Source organism: Ochotona curzoniae, unplaced genomic scaffold, assembly GCF_017591425.1.
Source record: "Ochotona curzoniae isolate NIBS_2020 unplaced genomic scaffold, NIBS_Ocur_1.0 scaffold_3835, whole genome shotgun sequence".
Lineage (NCBI taxonomy): Eukaryota > Metazoa > Chordata > Mammalia > Lagomorpha > Ochotonidae > Ochotona > Ochotona curzoniae.
In genome coordinates this window covers 18924454-18930453 of record NW_024467114.1, presented here as the reverse complement: position 1 = coordinate 18930453, position 6000 = coordinate 18924454, and positions in this window count along the sequence as shown.

Genomic DNA, 6000 nt, shown 5'->3' with positions numbered 1-6000 from the left:
GTGCCTGTGAACTCTCCTCCCCAAATAACAATGTGAATTGCTATAGCCAAGTCATCTCGGGTAATGACAGCCACATCACAACAGCTTGGCCAGGGCCCGCTGTATCTGACAACATCATCCACTGCATGGCCAGAATAGATAAGGACTACAAACTTTAGATGTCAATGGTTTTATATATATATATATATGTGCGTGTATATATATGATTATATGTGTGATTATATATAATATATATTTGTATATAAATATATAAATATGTTTTATTGCATGTTATATATACATATATAATGTCAAATCTAGAGCTATCATATGTGAATCCTACTCTGTGTTAATCAGTGTTACTTCATACTTACCTGTACCTAATGTATGTGTATATATATATATGAGAAGTGCTTTTTAGAATATATGAAATAAAGATAACCATAGAATATTAGATTTCCTCAAAGGCAGAGAATGTGGCTCACACACTTCTGTGTTCTTGAGAGCTAACAGAAGATATTTGTAAACTGAGTAAAGGGCTCTTGTAAAATGCTGGCAAATAAAACGCTTTAGAATTCAAGGAAACTGGATGTAATGATTAGCTAATTCAATCCCAGACAACAGGATAGTTGTTCAGCACACTAGAGGAAGAGAAATTAGACAAAAATATTAAAATGGTCTGATTATTCTCCCACATCCATCAGGAACTCCACCACTGCCGTTTCTTTTCCCTCATTCCTATCAAATCAACGGAAAATTTAGGATGGCTTTTACAGAGAGGTTCCTGAGAGTAGATGATATATACTTTAAAGAAAATAAAATCCATATCACAGGACATAGAAGATCTTTTGTCTAAACCACTTAGAGCAACTTTCTACTCGTTTGTAGTGAGAATAAAATAAAGTAGGATACTACTGTTTGTGATTTAAAATTTCCATAACTGATCGCACTAGCATTTGTGACTAATTATTTAAGATGATACAAGTCAGTATTTTATACTTAACCATTATAATCATTCATCATTACTCACTATTTTATTATTCTACGTTCCCTAATTATACTTGCAACCACTAGGTGGCACTGCATTCAATAATGCAGAGGTTGCCTACTGTCAAGGCCTGCATCTGGCCCAAAATGCTTTAATTGACCCACCATGTTTTCAGAAATCTGGATTACTGGCCTGTATTTAACACTGGAGAAGACCATACTGAAAAACTGAAGTTGCTTCTCCTAAAGAATAGAGCTGTTAACACCGAGTCTTCATTCTGCCTGCCTGCCAGCAACCAGCTGACTGTCCCAGGCCACTATATTAGAAGGAAAATGTACCCTGATTAGGGCATTGCTTATTTTTCCTCATCCAGTCTGTTTTGATCACTTATATTACTCTCTGGCCATTTTCAGTATGTGACTTTGTACTGCCTGCATTAGAGTTTCACAAGAAATAGAGAGCAAAGAAAAGTATAATTAATCGAGAAATATATTCCTAAATGAATATATAAAGTCAAACAGAATAAATATATAATGCAGGAATCAAGGGATAATTACAAAATTATGGAACAATTCTTGATTTAATGATAGCAAGGGAGAGTTGGCATTAAAGTAAACAGTAAGACACTCTAAAAATCGGAATATACGTTAGCTTGCAGCCAATTCCCATGTAGTCCTTGCAATATTAGGCTGAACACTCTGCATGGAATAAGGCATTAGGGTCTCAAAATCACAGCAAGTGATACTATTCCCACCCAACCCACAGGTAAGCCAAGTTAAGCACAGAGCCCGATAACTTCTCCAAACTCCTCACAGGTGGATAAAGCAGCAGAATTACGTTTCACCCGAGGTAGGCCTAAGGCAAAGCTCAAACTTTCCACTTCTATTCTAACGCCTTTGATGGCAGAGAGATGATTTGGTCACACGTATGCAATGGTTATTTTGGCTGCTTTGCTACTTATACTTAATCTTTCTGAGTTCTCAAACTGATTAATTCTGACTTTTCCTTACTGTGTGAGGAACAATTCCCAAGGGAATCAAGTAGGTGAGTGTTCCTTAAGCTTCTCCTTTTTTTCCCAAAAGATTTATTTATTTTTATTGCAAAGTCAGATATACACAGAGAGAGACAGAGAGAAATCTTCCATCTAATGGCTCACTCCCCAAAAGGCTGCAACGGCCGGAGCTGCGCCAACCAAAGCCAGGAGCCAGGAGCTTCTTCCAGGTCTCCCATGCGGGTGCAGGGTCCAAAGATTCTGGGTCATCCTCGACTGCTTTCCCAGCACAAGCAGGGAGCTGGATGGGAAGTGGGGCTGCCAGATTAAGAACTGGCTCCTATATGGGATCCTGGTGCTCTCAAGGCGAGGGCTTTAGCCACTAGACTATTGTGCTGGACCCTAGCATCTCCTTTTTAAGAGTGAGCAAAGGCTCCTTGCCAATGAAGGGCATGGCCCATTTGGGTTGCAGTCACTCTTTCCCTTTTCCCCTTGCAACTCGCCCTCAAGCCAGAATCCCCATATGTCCAGGGCTGCTTACTCTATCCTGACAGAGATCCAGAAGACACCATCAGTGGTGAAAGTCCAGCTTTCTATAATTGCTGCCACATGGTGTCACTGTTGAAACACAGGGAACACAGCCACCAGGTAGGGTGGTGCTGCAAGTCTTGCTGCTGAGCCCCAGGTTGGTGCTGGGGTTAGTGGCCATAATAGTGGAATGCTTTGGTGACCTGCAGGCACCACTGCCACATCCACCACTGTGTGGGAGTCATTTCTTCACATGGAGAAGAATTCTCTTCTCTATGTGAGTTTAATCTATGATACTACTATTCCATCAAAAGCTTGCTTCTCTCCCATTACTTTGGTCTAATAATTAAGAGCACATTTGAGTTTAGATAGAAAAGCCACTTGTACACAATCCACACTTAACTCCAGGAGTGTCTGAATTTACAGGCTGTTAGTCTTAGTCATGTAATTTTGCACAACTACCACTTTTCCCTCTCATCTTCTTTAATCAATCCCTCAAATAAAGGATCTTTCTCTCCATCCTGCTGTCCCATTGGCTCTTTCACACATGAAAGAATAGTGTTGCTTTATGACAACTGCCTGTGTTGCAAAAAAAGTACAAATTTCATATCTGCAAATTTTTCCTCTGTTCACAGAATAACAACGCACAGTTAAAGTTGCCTTGGATTAAAACATAGCATTTGGTTTCACATACTTGGATGTGTATGTGTCAAAAATAATTGCCACTACTGCTTGCCATACACCAGCTAGGGGATACATACACTTGAATAGTAAATAATGTTTAAGTAAAATTCCCAGTTCAGTCAAAAATGTTGCCACAATAATTCCTCTATCTAACAATGATCTTCTTTATAGAAATTAGCTCCAATTTTTAAGTAGAAGTTTGAGTTGAGTATCTGAAAGAATTTCAAGCATTGATTTGAAGATTATCAAATGATTAGTTGCAAATTACTTTGAGAAAGTGTCAAACATATTCTGGACATACAAGAATGTAGACTCATAGTTACTGTCAACTAATCAGAAAGAAAAGAAGTTTGCAAATAACCTAAAGACATAGCTGAAAAAAAAAAGAAAACAATACCTCTTAACTCATTCCCACCAACCTACAATCCAACCTCAAATCCTAAAGTTATTCCCCAGAAGCCACTGTTATCTCCCTAGCCTTGGGCTGTGGTTGGAAAGACGAGTCCAAAGAATATCAGTAGCAACAGGTAATAAATAATCATGGACTGATTTCTGAGCCCCACACATGATTGCCATTGCTTTTTAGGATTCTCATTTCTCCCTTTCAGGTGAACACCTGTATTCTCATCTCTAAGATCTCCCACGAAGTAAAACTGTGCATTACTTCTGGTCAGTCTGTTCTAGAAATAATTAGCCAAGGAAATCATATGTTGTTAGTACAAAATTTGCAAATTTTACTATGAATTAAGAAGAATCACTTCTTGATAGGTCATTCATCTTTCAAACGGAAGACACTGAATAAATAGTACGCTTTACATCGATGATGTAAAATGATTACTCAAGCAAAAAGGAGAAGTTAAGAATTACAGAAAGGTTTTATAGGTTATAATTCAAGCTTTTGACTTTTTTTGTTGTTGACAGATAAGGAAATGCATTGCATTCAACATGACTGTTATCATCTATTAAGTGGAAGTCTCTAAATGATTTGACCTCAGTTGAACAGTTAGTTACTGAGGTAGAACATAAAGCTAAAATTCCAGCCTAAGGAATTACCCTATGCTGCACTGGAACTAATTAGCCATTGTCTTCTACAACCATTTTTTCTCCAGAAATCAGTGACACTGTACATTACAATTCCAGGATGTCATTGACAGTACTTGGCTGGAACTCAGGAAGGAAACTTGGCATTGTGGCGATTCTCCTGTGGTTGCAGGAAATCCAAACATCAGTTGTGTGCTGTCCTATCCAAGTTCTCAGAAAATGTGCTGGGATCCCATGTTACAGTACGCTTCAAACAAAAACAGACACATCTCCTTTGCTGAGGCTGTGGGATGACCGACACTTCTGTGCCACTTCATCAGAACATGGTCTTTCAACCAGAGCAGTTATTACAAAGTGCAGTGAGGCAGAACAGAACCACAAGGCAGACATTAAGCTTCTCCCTACCTTTCTGAATTAGTCTGAGAAGAGCATTTTCCTTCAGCTAAAGAGGGGGGAAAGTCTTGCTTCGGTGAGCAGGGTGTCCTATAGCTCTGTCTCATGGAATGAAACTCGAACAGGTTTCAATGAAGAAAAATACCCGATTGAGATGATACATGGAGAATGGAACATCTGGCAGCCTCTTTAAAGAAATATTTTCCTTTATTTGGAAAAGAAACTATTATATTAAGTAATTCTGGGGAGAAGGAAGTCAGAGATGTATTCAGGTTTAGTCCCAATGAACCAGACGTGCAGACAAGAATGTATAAACACAGATGTCCTATAATAATATGGAGCAAAATAAATCCAGCAAGGCTGAATATTTAGAATGAGAAAAAGCTGAGATAAAACAACCCACTGTGGAGTTCATTCACCAGCTTTACTTTCCGTCTTCGTCACCACGCTCCTGGTTTGGGGCCATCAAAGCCAACTTTCCATTTCTATTCTTCATCTATGATCATGAAATGGCTTTAGATGCTGATGACTTACAATTCAGCTTTGTATTTTAATTTTTTCTCCCTTTATTTAAAGAAAACATTGAGGTTGGCTGAAACATCTATTACACAGTTGCTTGAGGTGGTTTTGCAGCTGGAAACTTGAGGCTAAATCAAGGCAAGCTGTTCTCTTGTATTTTCTGAATTATTAAACATTTACATTCAACTGGCCAAACTGTGTCTTTCCCTAAATGTTTATATCCCTGATTGAGCACAGGATTCAGTGATTCAGAGAGTGCCTCATTATATCAGAAGGCATATTTAAGGTCCAACTCAGCTAAACATTGCTGATGAGATAGAAAATATAAATGCAGTGTTGGACTTTGTAAAAAAAAAAAAATACCCATAGAATATTTAAAAATTCTAAACCAGCAAAGAAAAATGGTGTGTTTATGATGCTAATTTCTGAATTTCATCAGTCCAGATAAAAATATATTTAAAAATTGCTCAGATTGGCAATGGGTCATGTTTTAATTTTTAAGCTTTCAATATTTTTTCCCATGAAAGCAGAGCATCAAGCCTGTAGAAAGATGTTAGAAGGGCCTGGTGCAGTAGCCTAGTGGCTAAAGTCCTCGCCTGGCATGTGCTAGGATCCCATATGGGTGGCCAGTTCACACCCCAGCTGCTCCACTTCCCATCCAGCTCCCTGCTTGCAGCCTGGGAAAGCAGTAGAGGACTTCCCAAAACCTTGGGACCCTGCACCTGCTTGGGAGACGTGCAGGAAGCTCCTGGCTCCTGACTTCAGATAAGCTCAGCTTCAGCCACTGAGGGCATTTTGGAAGTGAACCAGTAGGTGGAGGATATTTCTATTTCTCCTTCTTTCTGTAAATCTACCTTCCAATAAAAATAGATAAATA